Source organism: Piliocolobus tephrosceles, chromosome 2, assembly GCF_002776525.5.
Source record: "Piliocolobus tephrosceles isolate RC106 chromosome 2, ASM277652v3, whole genome shotgun sequence".
Taxonomy (NCBI): Eukaryota; Metazoa; Chordata; class Mammalia; order Primates; family Cercopithecidae; genus Piliocolobus; species Piliocolobus tephrosceles.
The window spans coordinates 147708433-147722323 of NC_045435.1; the positions used below are offsets into that span (position 1 = coordinate 147708433).

The 13891-nt window shown below is 37.9% G+C and overlaps 1 long non-coding RNA gene across 2 annotated transcripts in view; it reads right to left on the reverse strand.

Moving 5' to 3' along the window:
- The window catches only part of LOC111539480, a 33776-nt gene that overhangs the window by 8383 nt on the left and 11502 nt on the right, over window positions 1-13891 (reverse strand). Inside the window, exon 3 of one of the 2 annotated variants that reach the window (XR_002730691.1) lies at window positions 122-911. The exons of the other annotated variant lie outside the window; for it this stretch is intronic. This is a non-coding gene — a long non-coding RNA (uncharacterized LOC111539480). Of the gene's footprint in view, window positions 1-121; window positions 912-13891 lie in introns of those variants that run through there. 2 annotated transcript variants of the gene reach the window in all.

The window sequence follows — 13891 nt, forward strand, 5'->3', positions numbered from 1 at the left end:
GGAAGGAAGGAAGGAAGGAAGGAAGGAAGGAAGGAAGGAAGGAAGGAAGAAAAGAGAAGGAAGAAAAAAATGTACACTTTATCAAAAACGAAGCAGATTCATTAAGAGTACTTGTGTATGCTACAAGTAGGAATATCTCTGGCAAATGGTTCACTCATGAGGAGTGGGAGCCAGAAATAGAAGATCGGCACACTACAGCAGAACAGAGAATGGGATGCTAACTCAAAACAGGCAACAGGCTTTCACTTCAGAGAAGAGGCCAGATGGGTAAGGTACAATGTCCAAAGGCATAATAAAAGAAACTGCATCACAATTTCATTTCCAATCAGATCTATCTTCCAGTGTGTTAATTCCATCTTCAGCTGAGTCAAATCTTTTCAATCTGTCTACTGAGTTTTTAATATCAATGACTACATTTTTTTTTATTTCTAAAAGTTCAATTTGGTTGTTTTTATTTCTTTTTTAAATTTTCTTGGTCTTTTTGATAGTGTTTTTTTCTCTCATGCTTTGGATTTCCTGTTTATATACTTAACCATTTCATGCATATTTATTTTACTATTCAATAGTTCTTTTATGTTTTTGATAGTATATTACTAAAGCTTATCATGTATGCTGACTCTCAATTGTGGCATATTGTTTTCTTATGCATTTTGCAATTTTGTATTATGAAATCTTCAGCAGCAGGATTCTATTGGCGGTAATTCTATCTGGATTGAAGATGTTCCTTCAAAGAAGTTTTACATTTACTTCGCCAATGCTCAGGGTTTTCACAGGCTTTAAAGAAAGATATTGGTGGCTGTGCACGGTGGCTCACATCTGTAATCACAGCACTCTAGGAAGCCGAGGTGGGTGGATCACATAACGTCAAGAGTTCAAGACCAGCTGGCCAACACAGCGAAACCTCGTCTCCACTAAAAATACAAAAAAAAAAAAGTTAGCCAGGCATGGTGGTGCACATCTGTAGTCCCAGCTAGTCGGTAGGCCAAGGCAGGAGAATTGAGGTGGAGGTTGCAGTGAGCCGGGACTGTGCCTGGGTGACCAAGAAAGATTGTGGAAAGGGAAAGGGAAAGGGAAAGGGAAAGGGAAAGGGAAAGGGAAGGGAAGGGAAGGGAAGGAGAAAAAAAGGAAAGGGAAAAGGAAAAGGAAAAGGAAAGGAAATCAGGAAGTTCACTGGGTAATATAATTTACCATATTGCCAGAAATAGAAATAGAAAATGGTGGTATGATGCCACAAATTTAGCAGGATATGTTAAAACTAAGCATCCCTTTTTTCACCAAAATGATGAAAAAAAGAAAAGAAAAATAAACTAAGCATTCCAACCTAAAGAAAAAAGACTTCAATTCTTCAGGGATTTATAAAGTCACGCAACACTAATATAGAATTTTACAAAGTGTCAAGAAATATACTAATAAAAATGTAGAAGCTTCTTTAGAGATTTCTCATTTTAAAACAAAGGTAAAAAGCACAGCCACATCCACTGGGGAAACACTTGTTCTTTCTGTTATGGTAAAAACGGCTGAAATAATACAAAAGAAAGAGCATATGATGAAACCTAAATGCATGTCTTTGTCAGCAAATATTGTTGGATGATATATAGAAAACATCATAGTAGAGTGCAGAAACAAATGTTGGAACAAATTATGTAGTGTTGAAGGTTTGGTATGTATTTAGATGAAGCACTGATGTTTCTAACACATTTTAGCTATGGTATTTTCTGGATTCTGTTTCCAATAATAAAACACACGAATAACTGCTTTTTTTTTTTTGTATGTGAGCTGTTTAAAAAAGTAATATTTCCTTCAATAATAAATGGTTTCTTTTAGAAAAACTATGAAACATGAAAAATCATGGGGCAACTATTTGAATTGGAATTTTTTAAATTCCCAAGCAAAGATACAGATAAAATACCCCACATGAAATACATTTTCTTTCTCACTCACAAGTGAGCTGTCATGAAAAATATGGTGAAGCCAGAAGAGAGCAAAGTGCTACAGGATGTTATGGATGAGGTAAGTTTTATAAAAACAAGACATTTAAAATTTTAGAGGACTCTTTGCACTCTCTTATGGAATGTAACCAATTTAGATCAAATTTTTTGGAAAGAAGATTCTGACATGGAGAGCTGCATATAGAAATGATATTGGGGCCAGGGGGAGTGGCTCATGCCTGTAGTTCCAGCACTTTGGGAGGACGAGGCAGAAGGATAGCTTGAGCCCAGGAGTTTGAGACCAGCCTGGTGAACTTTGTGAAACCCTGTCTCTACAAAAAAATGCAAAGTATTAGCCAGCCGTGGTAGTGGGTACCTATGGTCCCCACTACCCAGGAGGCTGAGATGGGAGGATCACCTGAGCTGGGGTGGTTGAGGCTGCAATGAGCAGTGATCAAAAAAAAAAGAAAAAGAAATTATATTGGGGAGTGCTCTCAGGCTCAACAGCCAAGGTGAAGTGAAGGAAGCAGGAATGAGCAGAGGAAGAAGCTGAACTCTGATGCAGTTACCACAGTGTCTTCAACCAATCCCGTGAGGAGCTCAGACAGGCTGTCAGTATTGTCTCACCTTGCAGCAAGCTAGCCAGCCCTTTTTTTTCTTAAATTTATTTTATTTTTAAGCGACAAATAACAATTGTATGTATTTATAGAGTACAATGTGATGTTGTTATATATGTATACATTGTGGGATGGTTAAATCAAGCTAATTAACATATCCATCACCTCACATATCTATCATTTGTGGTGAAAATATTTAAAACCTACTCTTTGGGCAATTTTGAAATATACATTGTTGTTAACTATAGGCACCATGCTGTGCCAGAACTTACTTACTCCTCCTAACTGAAACCTTTTATTCTTCAATCAACATCTCTCCTTTCCTCATTCACCTGCTTTCCCAGCCTCTGGTAACCACCATTGTAACTCTACTACTATGAGTTCAACATTTTTTAGATTCTACACATAAGTGACATCAAGTAGCATTTGTCGTTCTGTGCCTGGTTAATTTCACTTAGTATAATATCCTCCAGGTTCATCCGTGTTGTCAAAAATGACAGAATTTCCTTCTTTTTCAAGGCTAAGTAGTATTCCATTGTGCATATATATTATATTTTCTTTAACCATTCATCTGATGATGGATACTTAGGTTGCTCCCACATCTTCACTAATGTGAACAGTGTTGCAATGAACATGGGAATGCAGATATCTCTTCAACATACTGATTTCAATTCCATTGGATATATACGCAGAAATGGGATTGTTGGATCATATGGTAGTTCTGTTTTTAGTTTTTTGAGGAGTCTCTACACTGTTGTATATAAATTTCCAAATTTACATTTCCACCCACAGCATAAGAGGATTCAGGCCTTTGAATTTACCATAGGCTGGTCTTTGGAGGACAGCTGCCCTCTGGGAAGCAGTGTGACCTTGGGTGAGACAGCTTTCTTTCCCTGAGTGCAATACCTAGAGAATGAAGCAACTGAGAGACATCGGCCATCAACATAGTCCTGAAGGGCTGTGGACAGAACTACCATATGATCTATGGAGAGAGCTCTTTAAAAACAAAACCTTTGAAGTGTTTCCAGCATTATACACTGTTGTTGTTAAAGATTATGTAGACTATGGAAATTCTAATACTTGCACACTTAAGAAATCTGGAAAATAGCCAGGTGCAGTGGCTCATGCCTATAATCCCAATACTTTGGGAGGCATAGGTGGAAAGATCACTTGAGCTCAGAAGTTCGAGTACAGCTTGGGCAACACAGTGAGACCCCATCTCTACAAAAAAATAAAAATGAAAACATAGTCAGGTATGGTGGCACATACCTGTGATCCCAGATACTAGGGAGGCTTAGGCAGGAGGATTGCTTGAGTCTGAGAGGTTGAGGCTGCAGTAAGCAATGATCATGCCACTGCACTCCAGCCTGGATGACAGAGTGAGACCTTATTTCAAAAAGAAAAAAAACGAAACCTGAAAAATTATTATGACTTGTTAATAATATTGAAGTTTTAGTGCCTGTTAAGCCTACCTGTTAAAAATTTTAAAGTATAGAGCTTGAATACACAGAAATTTTCTAGTTATTTTTTCAACAGAAATATTTACATAATTTTGGATTTGCTTTGAAAGACAAGTATTACAAGTTAGCTGACATCAAAAAGTTAGAAAGATCTCAGATTAACAACATCACAACTGAAATAATTAGAGAAGCAAGAAAAAATCAACCAGAAGATGAGAAATAACAAAAATCAGAGCTGAACTCAAGAAAACGAAGATACAAAAAAACATTCAAAAGACCAATGAATTGAGGAGGCAGTTTTTTGAAAAAGTTAATAAGGTATATAGGCTGCTAGCTTCACTAATAAAGAAGAAAAGTGAGAAGATCCAAATAAATAGAAATGATAATGGGAATGTTACCACTGACCCCACAGAAATAAAAATAACCATCAGAAACTACTAAAAACACCTCTACACAAACTAGAAAACCTAGAAGAGATGGACAAAGTCTTGGACACACACATCCTCCCAAGACTGAACCAGAAAGAAACTGATTTCATAAACAGACCAGTAACAAGCTCCAAAATTGAATCAGTAATAAATAGTTTGCCACCAACAAAAAAGCCCAGGATGTGATGGATTCACCAGATGTACAGCTGAATTCAACCAGATGTACAAAGAAGAGCAGGTACCATTCCTACAGAAACTATTCCAAAAACTGAGGAGGAGGGACTCCTCCCCAATTCATTCTATGAGACCAGCATCATCTTGATACCAAAACCTGGCAGGGACACAACAACAACAAAAAACTTCAGGCCGATATCCTTGATGAACATTGATGCAAAAACCCTCAACAAAATATTCGCAAGCCAAATCCAGCAGCACATCAAAAAGCTAATTCGGCCGGGCGCGGTGGCTCAAGCCTGTAATCCCAGCACTTTGGGAGGCCGAGATGGGCGGATCACGAGGTCAGGAGATCGAGACCATCCTGGCTAACACGGTGAAACCCCGTCTCTACTAAAAAATACAAAAAACTAGCTGGGCGAGGTGGCGGGCGCCTGTAGTCCCAGCTACTCGGGAGGCTGAGGCAGGAGAATGGCGTAAACCCGGGAGGCGGAGCTTGCAGTGAGCTGAGATCCGGCCCCTGCACTCCAGCCTGGGCAACAGAGCGAGACTCTGTCTCAAAAAAAAAAAAAAAGCTAATTCACCATGATCAAGTAGCCTTCATCCCTGGGATGAAGGTTGGTTCGATATATGCAAATCAAGGTTAGTTCAACATATGCAAATAAATGTGATTCATCACACAAACAGAACTACAGACAAAAACCACGTGATTATTTCAATAGACGCAGAAAAGACTTTTGGTAAAATTTAATACACTTTCATGTTAAAAACTCCCAATAAACTAGACACTGAAAAAAAGTCATAAACGCACAGCCAACATCATACTCAATGGGCAAAAGCTGGAAGCATTCCCTGTGAAAACCGGCATGAGACAAGAATGCTCTCTCTCACCACTCCTTTCAACACAGTACTGGAAGTCCTAACCAGAGTAATCATGCAGAAGAAAGAAATAAAAGTCATCCAAATAGGAAGAGAAGACGATCTCTGTTTGCAGACAACATGATTCTATGTCTAGAAAAACTCTAGACATAGACATACCCAAAAGCTCCTTCAGCTAGTAAACAACTTCAGCAAAGATTCAGTATGCAAAATTAATGCACGAAAATCACTGGCATTCCTATGCACCAACAACAGCCAAGCCAAGAGCCAAATCAGGAAGTCAGTATCATTCACAATTGCCACAAAAAGAATAAAATACCTAGGAATATAGCTAACCAGAAAGGTGAAAGATCTCTACCAAGAGAATTACAAAACACTGCTCAAAGAAATCACAGAAGACACAAATAAATAGAAAAACATCCTATGATCATGGATAGGAAGAATCAATATCATTAAAATGGCTATACTGCCCAAAGCAATTTACAGATTCAATGCCATTCCTGTCACACTACCAATGACATTCTTCTCATAATCACTGTAAAATTCACATGGAACGAAAAAAGAGCCTGAATAGCTAAGGCAATCCTAAGCAAAAAGAGCAAAGCTGGAGGTGTCACGTAACCCAACTTCAAACTATACTACTGCACTGTGTAACCAAAATAGCATGGTACTGGTACAAAAACAGACCTGTAGATAGATGGAACAGAACAGAGAGCCCAGAAATAAGGCCACACACCTACAATCATCTGAACTTCAACAAAACTGACAAAAACAAGCAATGAGGAAAAGACTCCTGTATTAGTCACTTCTCACACTGTTGTAAAGAACTGCCCAAGACTGGGTAATTTACAAACAAGAGAGGTTGAATTGACTCATGCTTCCATATGGCTGGGAAGGCCTCAGGAAACTTACAATCATGACAGGAGGGGAAAGAAGCACGTTTTACATGGCAGCAGGAGAGAGAGAATGTGAGAGCACCGGAGAAACTACCATTTATAAAACCATCAGTGCTTGCAAGAATTCACTCACTATCATGAGAACAGCACGAGTAACACTGCCCCTATAATTCAATTACTTCTCTCCCTCGACATGTGGTGATTACAGGACCCTTCCTCAATACGTGGGGATTACAATTCAAGATGAGATTTGGGTGGAGACATAGAGCCAAACATATCAACTCTATATTCAATAAATGGTTCTGTGATAGCTGGTTTGCTGTATGCAGAAGACTGAGGCTGGACATTTTCCTTACACCATATACAAAAATAAACTCGAGATGGATTAAAAACAAAGGTAAAACCCCAAACCATAAAAACCCTGGAAGAAAACCGAGGCAATGCTATCTGGGATATAGACACAGGCAAAGATTTCATGACAAAGTCACCAAAAGCAATTGCTGCAAAAACAAAAATTGACAAGTGGGATCTAATTACACTTAAGAGCTTCTGCACAGCAAAAGAAACTATTAACAGAGGAAACAGATCTACCAAAGGGGAGAAAATATTTGTGAACTATGCATCTGACAAAAGTCTAATATCCAGCATCTATAAGGAACTTAAATAAATTTACAAAAGGAAAACAAACAACCCCATTAAAAAGTGGGCAAAGGACATGAACAGACACTTTTCAAAAGAAGATACATGCAGCCAACAAGCATATGAAAAAAGTTCAATATCACTGATTATCAGAGAAATGCAAATCAAAACCACAATGAGATACTATCTCACACCAGTCAGAATGGCTATTATTAAACAGTCATAAAGTAGCAGATGCTGGTGAGGTTGTGGAGGAAAGGGAGCACTTATACACTGTTGGTGGGAGTGTAAACTAGTTCAACCATTGTGGGGAGCAGTGTGGCAATTTCCCAAAAAGCTAAAAGCAGAACTACCCATTCGATACAGTAATCCCATTACTGGGTATATAACCAGAGGAAAATAAAGCATTCTACCATAAAGACACATGAATGTAAATGTTCACTGCAGCACTATTCACAATAGCAAACACATGGAATCAATCTGAATGCCCATCAATGACCAACTGGATAAAGAAAATGTGGTACATGTACACCATGGAATAATATGCAGCCATAAAAAGGCGCAAGATCATACATGTTGTGGGAATGTGGATAGAGCTGGAGACTATTATCCTTAGCCAGGTAGTGTAGTAACAGAAAACCAAATACCACATGTTCTCACTACTAAGTGGGAGCTAAATGATGAGAACTCGTGTATACAAAGAAGGGAACAACAGACACTGGAGTCTACTTGAGGGCAGGGAAGAGGGAGAAGAGCAGAAAAGATAACTATTGAGCACTGGGTTTAACAGTTGGGTGATGAAATCTGTGACACAAGATTGCCTATGTAACAAATCTCCACATGTACCCCCTAATCTAAAATAAAAGTTTGAAAAATAATAATAAAATGTTTTTTAAAAAAATGATAAGTATCACAATTTGGAATGCATACTCAAAGGTACACTTTTTCCATTTGGGCATACAGGTCTTTAGAATAACTTTTTTGACTACAACAGCCATTAAAATCAAGTACTATTCAAATAATTTAAAAAATAGGTTTCAAATTTCTGTATCATGAAATGCTACACCAAGTTTTTATATTAGAGTGAAGCATTCAATCACATAATGATTAAAGGCTTAAAATAATGTACTTATCCAGAACCAAGATTCAACAGCTCAAGGCTCCTGGTCTCCCACAACAATTCTCAGTATGAACTGCCCATTCTCTTCTTTCTACGACCCAGCTTCTAGACAGTGGCTGGTTACTCTTGCTGATCACCTAGCAAGTGATTTCCAACCCTTTATGTATATGTGTCACCACTGGTTAAAAAAAATTGAGTATGTACCTCCATTTATTTGTTTATAAGTTACACACGTGTGCTATTCTTCGGAGAAATCATCTGTATGATGTAACATATACAAAAGTCAAAATTTTAAGTCATGAGAGATTCTGCAATGTAAGTGGCATTACCCTTTAAAAATGTCATAGTCATGAAAGAAAGGGAGATTTAGGAACTGTTCCAAGTTGGAGTAACAAATATATGACCCTGGATTGGATTCTGAACCTCTAAAGAAAATTTTGGAAAAAAATAAGTAATGTTTGAATGGGATCTGTGGATTAGATGGTACTGTTAGATAAATGTTGATTTCATAATTTTGATTTTGGAACTGTAAATATATGCCAAATATTAAGAGATTTTGTCTGCAACTTATTTTCAAGTGGCATGGGGGGGAAACAAACCTACAGTGATGTGATTGTGTGTGTGTGTGTGTGTGTGTGTGTGTGTGTGTGTAGGAATAGAGAAAGAGGATGCAAATATGGACAATGCTAACAACTGGGAAATCTGGCTGAAGGAGATACACAGTTCCTGGGCCCTTTGTATTACTTTTGGCACTTTTCTGTAAATTTCAAATTGTTTCAAAACAAAAAAGGTAAACAATTTAATATAAATCAAACAAAACAAAAACATCCTTTAAAAAGATGAGACAAGCTTGGGCAACATAGCAAGACACCATTTTTACAAAAAATAAAAAAGTAAAATTAGTCTGGTGCGGTGGCATGCAGCTGTAGTCCCAGCTACTCGTGAAGCTGAGACAGCAGGACCGTTTGAGCCCAGGAATTCAAGGCTACAATGAACTATGATCACACTTCTGCACTATAGCTTGGGTGACAGAGTGATTGTGTAATTCTCCTTCCTTATGAAACTGGTCCAGAAGAAAACCTTCAGTGATCCTTTTATTAATTAAAAAAAAAAAGTTTCCAAATTGTAAAACCAGCTCCACTCTTAAAACATTAGATTTAATAATTTAAAAGTGACTTTTTGTAGGTTAACATTTAATATTTGAGAATTAATGAATTATAAATAATTTAACAAATACATTTAATTGCTATTCATGGCTGTTCAAAAGATTTAAATTATTTAATTTATTAAAGCAATGTTTGGGCAGGGCACGGTGGCTCACACCTATAATCCCAGCACTTTGGGAGGCCAAGGCGGGAGGATTGCCTGAAGCCAGGAGTTAGAGACCAGCCTGGCCAACATGGTGAAACCCGGTCTCTACTAAAAATACAAAGATTAGCTGGGTGTGGTGGTGGGCGCCTGTAATCCCAGCTACTCGGGAGGCTGAGGCAGAGAACTGTGTGAACCTAGGAGGCGGAGGTTGCAGTGAGCTGAGATCGTGCCACTGCAGTACAGCCTGGGTGACAGAGCAAGACTCTATTTCAAAAAAAAAAAAAAAGTACTGTTTATATTTTCTCAAGAAATAAAATAGAAATGATTTCCTATTAGGTGCTCCAAATCTTGATCATATCTAATCATTTTCCACATTCTTGGTGTCCTCTCTTTCTGTCAAAATAGAAGTAACATCCTAGGAGTATTCAAGATACAAATTACTATGTAGGAGAATGTGGTAACAGTTTGGGCTGCAAAAAGAGTTGTTCTTTCTTAAACCGTCTCCTTTACCTCATCTTCATTCTGATCCCAAAAGCATGGTAAAATGATGCAGCAGTTATTATTTAGCAACCAGTGTCATTATAATAATTCCCTGCTGTCTCCTTCTTTCAGCTACCTCCTTCTTTCACCTTTTCTGACTGCTTCTGATTCATAAAAGGGAAAGCATTCCATCAAGAAAAACACAGGGGGCATGAAGGGAGTATTCACTGACTTAAGAAAAGCATGTGAATGATGAGTACATGGTCACTTTGATTACACAAGCAGACCAAAATATACATGCAGATAAACATTACGCTTTTATTTGAGCATTTATATTTCACCAGAATGTGATACAAATTGCAGTGAGGACTTGTGTAGTTCTGAAATAAAGTCCTTGACATTGCAGTATTTCTCTCAACAGCAACATTCCCCAAATGCAGACAACCATTTAATGTAGGTACCTACAAATGGCCAAATTCCTGCCAAAGTCTGCCCCAAATCTAATACATACAAGATGTTGCTGAGTACTGTGTTCTACATAGAGAATTAGCTAAAAGAGAAAGCTATGTATACAAAGTCACTATTCAGCAGTTTGCCCATGCACAGGTAATGAATAATGAGTATCATCAATGAATACTCATACACGGATACAGAAGACCGAAGTATCTTTGAGAATATCCCACAAACAAGGGCAAACTAAGACTCTTGAACATATACGCACAAAGCCACTTTTGCTTCACACAGAATAACCTTACACAGTAGTATCTCACTTACCCATGGTTTCAGGTATCAGTGGCCAAAAAGCAGGGTGAGTACAGTACAATATTTTGAGAAAGGGAGCGAGAGAAAGATCACATTCACATAACTTTTAGAAGAGTATATTGTTATCATTGTTCTATTTTATTATTAGTTACCATTATTAATCTCTTACTATGTCTAAACTATAAATTAAAGGTGTGCATAGGAAAAAACATAGTACATGTAGCAGTCAGTATTATCTGAGTTTTCAGGCATCCATTAGGGGGCTTAGAAGATATCCCTTGAGGACAAGGGAAGACACTATAATTACAAACAAGCAGTATGATCTGGCTGAGTTGTTAAAACTGTTATACTTTTTATATCATTTGCTTAACAGTTTTTCTATTTGAAAGTGGTAACAAAAAAGTCAAAGATTTTTTGTCAATGGTTATGTTTCCCATGATGTAAGAACTTGATGATACAGATAGGTAAAGAAGTGAGTTACAAGGCTTTTAAAAAGCCAGAATGTTGTGACCTTACACATATCAAGGAATCATAGAGGAAATTAAAAGATAATCAGCTATATGATACAGCAGAACACAGAAAATCCAAAATGTTTATTCCAGTAACAAAAGCGGAAGAAAAAGAACAAAACCTACAGTCTGTTGCTTACACTTGCCAATGACCTCCAGGCAAGGACTGCCAGGAACACACCTGCAGTTGAACAAATTTGGGATTCTTGACTTGTAGCAATGGAGAACCATGTAGGGAACTGTGAGGCAATCTCAGCAAGAGGTATTAGAAAGAGCTTATTAGCTTATTAATAAGGATTATTATTATAATTATATTATTATAATAATTATTTATTAGGATTAGAGTTTGATTAGGTGAGTTGGGGAAGAGTTCCAGGAAGCAGGGCTGTGCTCTGGATTGGATAGTATCAGGAAGTGGAGTAATTACGTGATTGGGTCTCTTATTCTTGTCTATTTTAGATGATGAGATGATTGGGGTGAAGCTAAAGCTGTCATTTTTTTTTTTTTTTAAACTGCAGTCAGTTATATCAGCCAGGATATGGGGATGTTTGGCCATTTTTGTGGTTTGGATAATGCTCATGTTTTTGTCTATGTTCAACCCTGACTATAGAGTGGTTTTGTTTTTGTCTTGGTCCACCATGGTCACAGAGTGGCCTTGTCCAGTGTTGGTGTTTATGTTCAGCAAAACACCACGGCCCAGCTGTGTGTGCCAGGACAGTTTGCAGCTGTCAGGTCTGCTTTTCTCTTTCTCACAGTTATAAAATGTGAAAATACTTCAGCAAAACTTCTGGGAATACTCAAGGCTCAAGATGGGGATGAGTTTTAAATAGAATATATCCCAGTATTCCTAAGACATTATGATGCTCCAGGCAAATTTGCTGAACAATAATATAATTTGAAGTAGGAAATAGTTCAAGAGGTCATTGCATTCATCTCCTTGCCTCCAGGGTTGATTTCTGCATCTTAAAAGTACCTCAAATAAAAATTAAACAGTTTCTATTGGCAGGTCTGTTAGGATAACAAGGAAACTCAAATTCTGTCTCATTAAATGATAAGGTAATTTATTCTTTCTTCCTCTGTAGAGATAGATGACAACCAGCCAATACCCTCTTCATGGTAACACTTTAAAACAAATAAAACCTTTGCCTTCTCTTCTCTGGAAAAAGTAGTCTCTTTTCCCAAGGGAGCTATTTCATGTCTCTCAAATTGGTCTGCATCTCTCCATCTGCTGCCACCACCTGAGTGTAAGCCCCTATCATGTATTATCTGGGGCACTACAGTAGCTTCCTAAGTGGTTTCCCCCATCACTTCTGGAACTGCTGCCTACCCTCTTCCACACTGCTGCCAGAGTGATCTCTCAGTTCATTTTATTAATGTGCATAAGTTTCCCCGATTTCTAAATCTAAACTAGAATAATCTAAACTCCTTAATCCCACCCAGAAGGTCCTGCCTTCTGGATTTTCCACCAGTCACATTCTCCAACACTGATCCCTCTCTGCACTCCAGCCACACCAAACATCTTTTAATTCTGGGAAATCCATGCTCCTTCAACCTCAGGGCCTCAGCCCATTGTCCTCCTTCCTGGAATGTGCTTTCCCTTCTACTTTATCCAACTGACTTCTCCCCATCTTCCAGGTCTCAGTTTAAATATCCTGACAACCACCCCTAGATTTGCACAGGTTCCCCCTTATTAGATGTATTCTTTGCATCCTGTACTTCATCTAGCATCTATTACAGTTATAATTAACTAATTGACATGAGTTGCTTGTCTCCAAAAGACAGAGACAGCCTCTATCCCATTCATTACCATCTCCTCAAGGCCCACTTAGGGAAGTGACTTCATTGGGTATGCACTCAATAAACATTTGTGAAACAAATGACCAAATGCATTTAATAATTTATGGCCTGAGCCCTCTTCAATTTCTACACATTATCCTTAAAACTAAAAATATCACTTAAAAGTGGCCTAACATTCTGAATACAGCAGTGGAATTTTATCCAGGACCCCATAGGTCCCATTTACATTAGAAATAGTAATGCCACTTCATGGTATTGGGTGATTGACACATTGATTTACATCACCAGTTCATTCCACCAATGACTTAAGATAACATAGTAACTTATACTACTATTGACCGTAATTCAGGTTATTGTGCCTAAGCCCTGACTTATGGTAAAGTCCCTTTGTTAGGATCTTCTACTCTTTTTTTATTTATTAACTATATTAATAATTAAAGTGTTATAATCAATATTCATTATTATATAAGGCTCTTTTCATATGTAATTAATTTAATTAATTAATAATTATTGGAAATTATTATCACCATTTTATAGATTAGAAACTGAGGCCACATAGCTAGATGAAGCTAGGATTCAAATGCAGATTTTCTGATGCCAAGTCTGTTCCATTAAAATAAGCTTTTAGAAACTGGGAGGCTTCCTAGTTGGTGATGGGGATCCTGATACCTACCTAAGTCTGGCAGGCCTCCTTCCTGAGGCTGGACATCTCCTTCCTGTAACCCAGCAGAAAAGTGATGGTCTAACTGCATATGTGCAAATTTCCTTGCTTTAATAATTTTCCCTGCCTAGTTGTTAATGAACTGCTACCTGGAAGTGCTTGCTGCTATGTCCTAATCACCAGGCCTGACCTCCTTATTCTGACAACCACCTGAGCTGGTTCTATGGTTA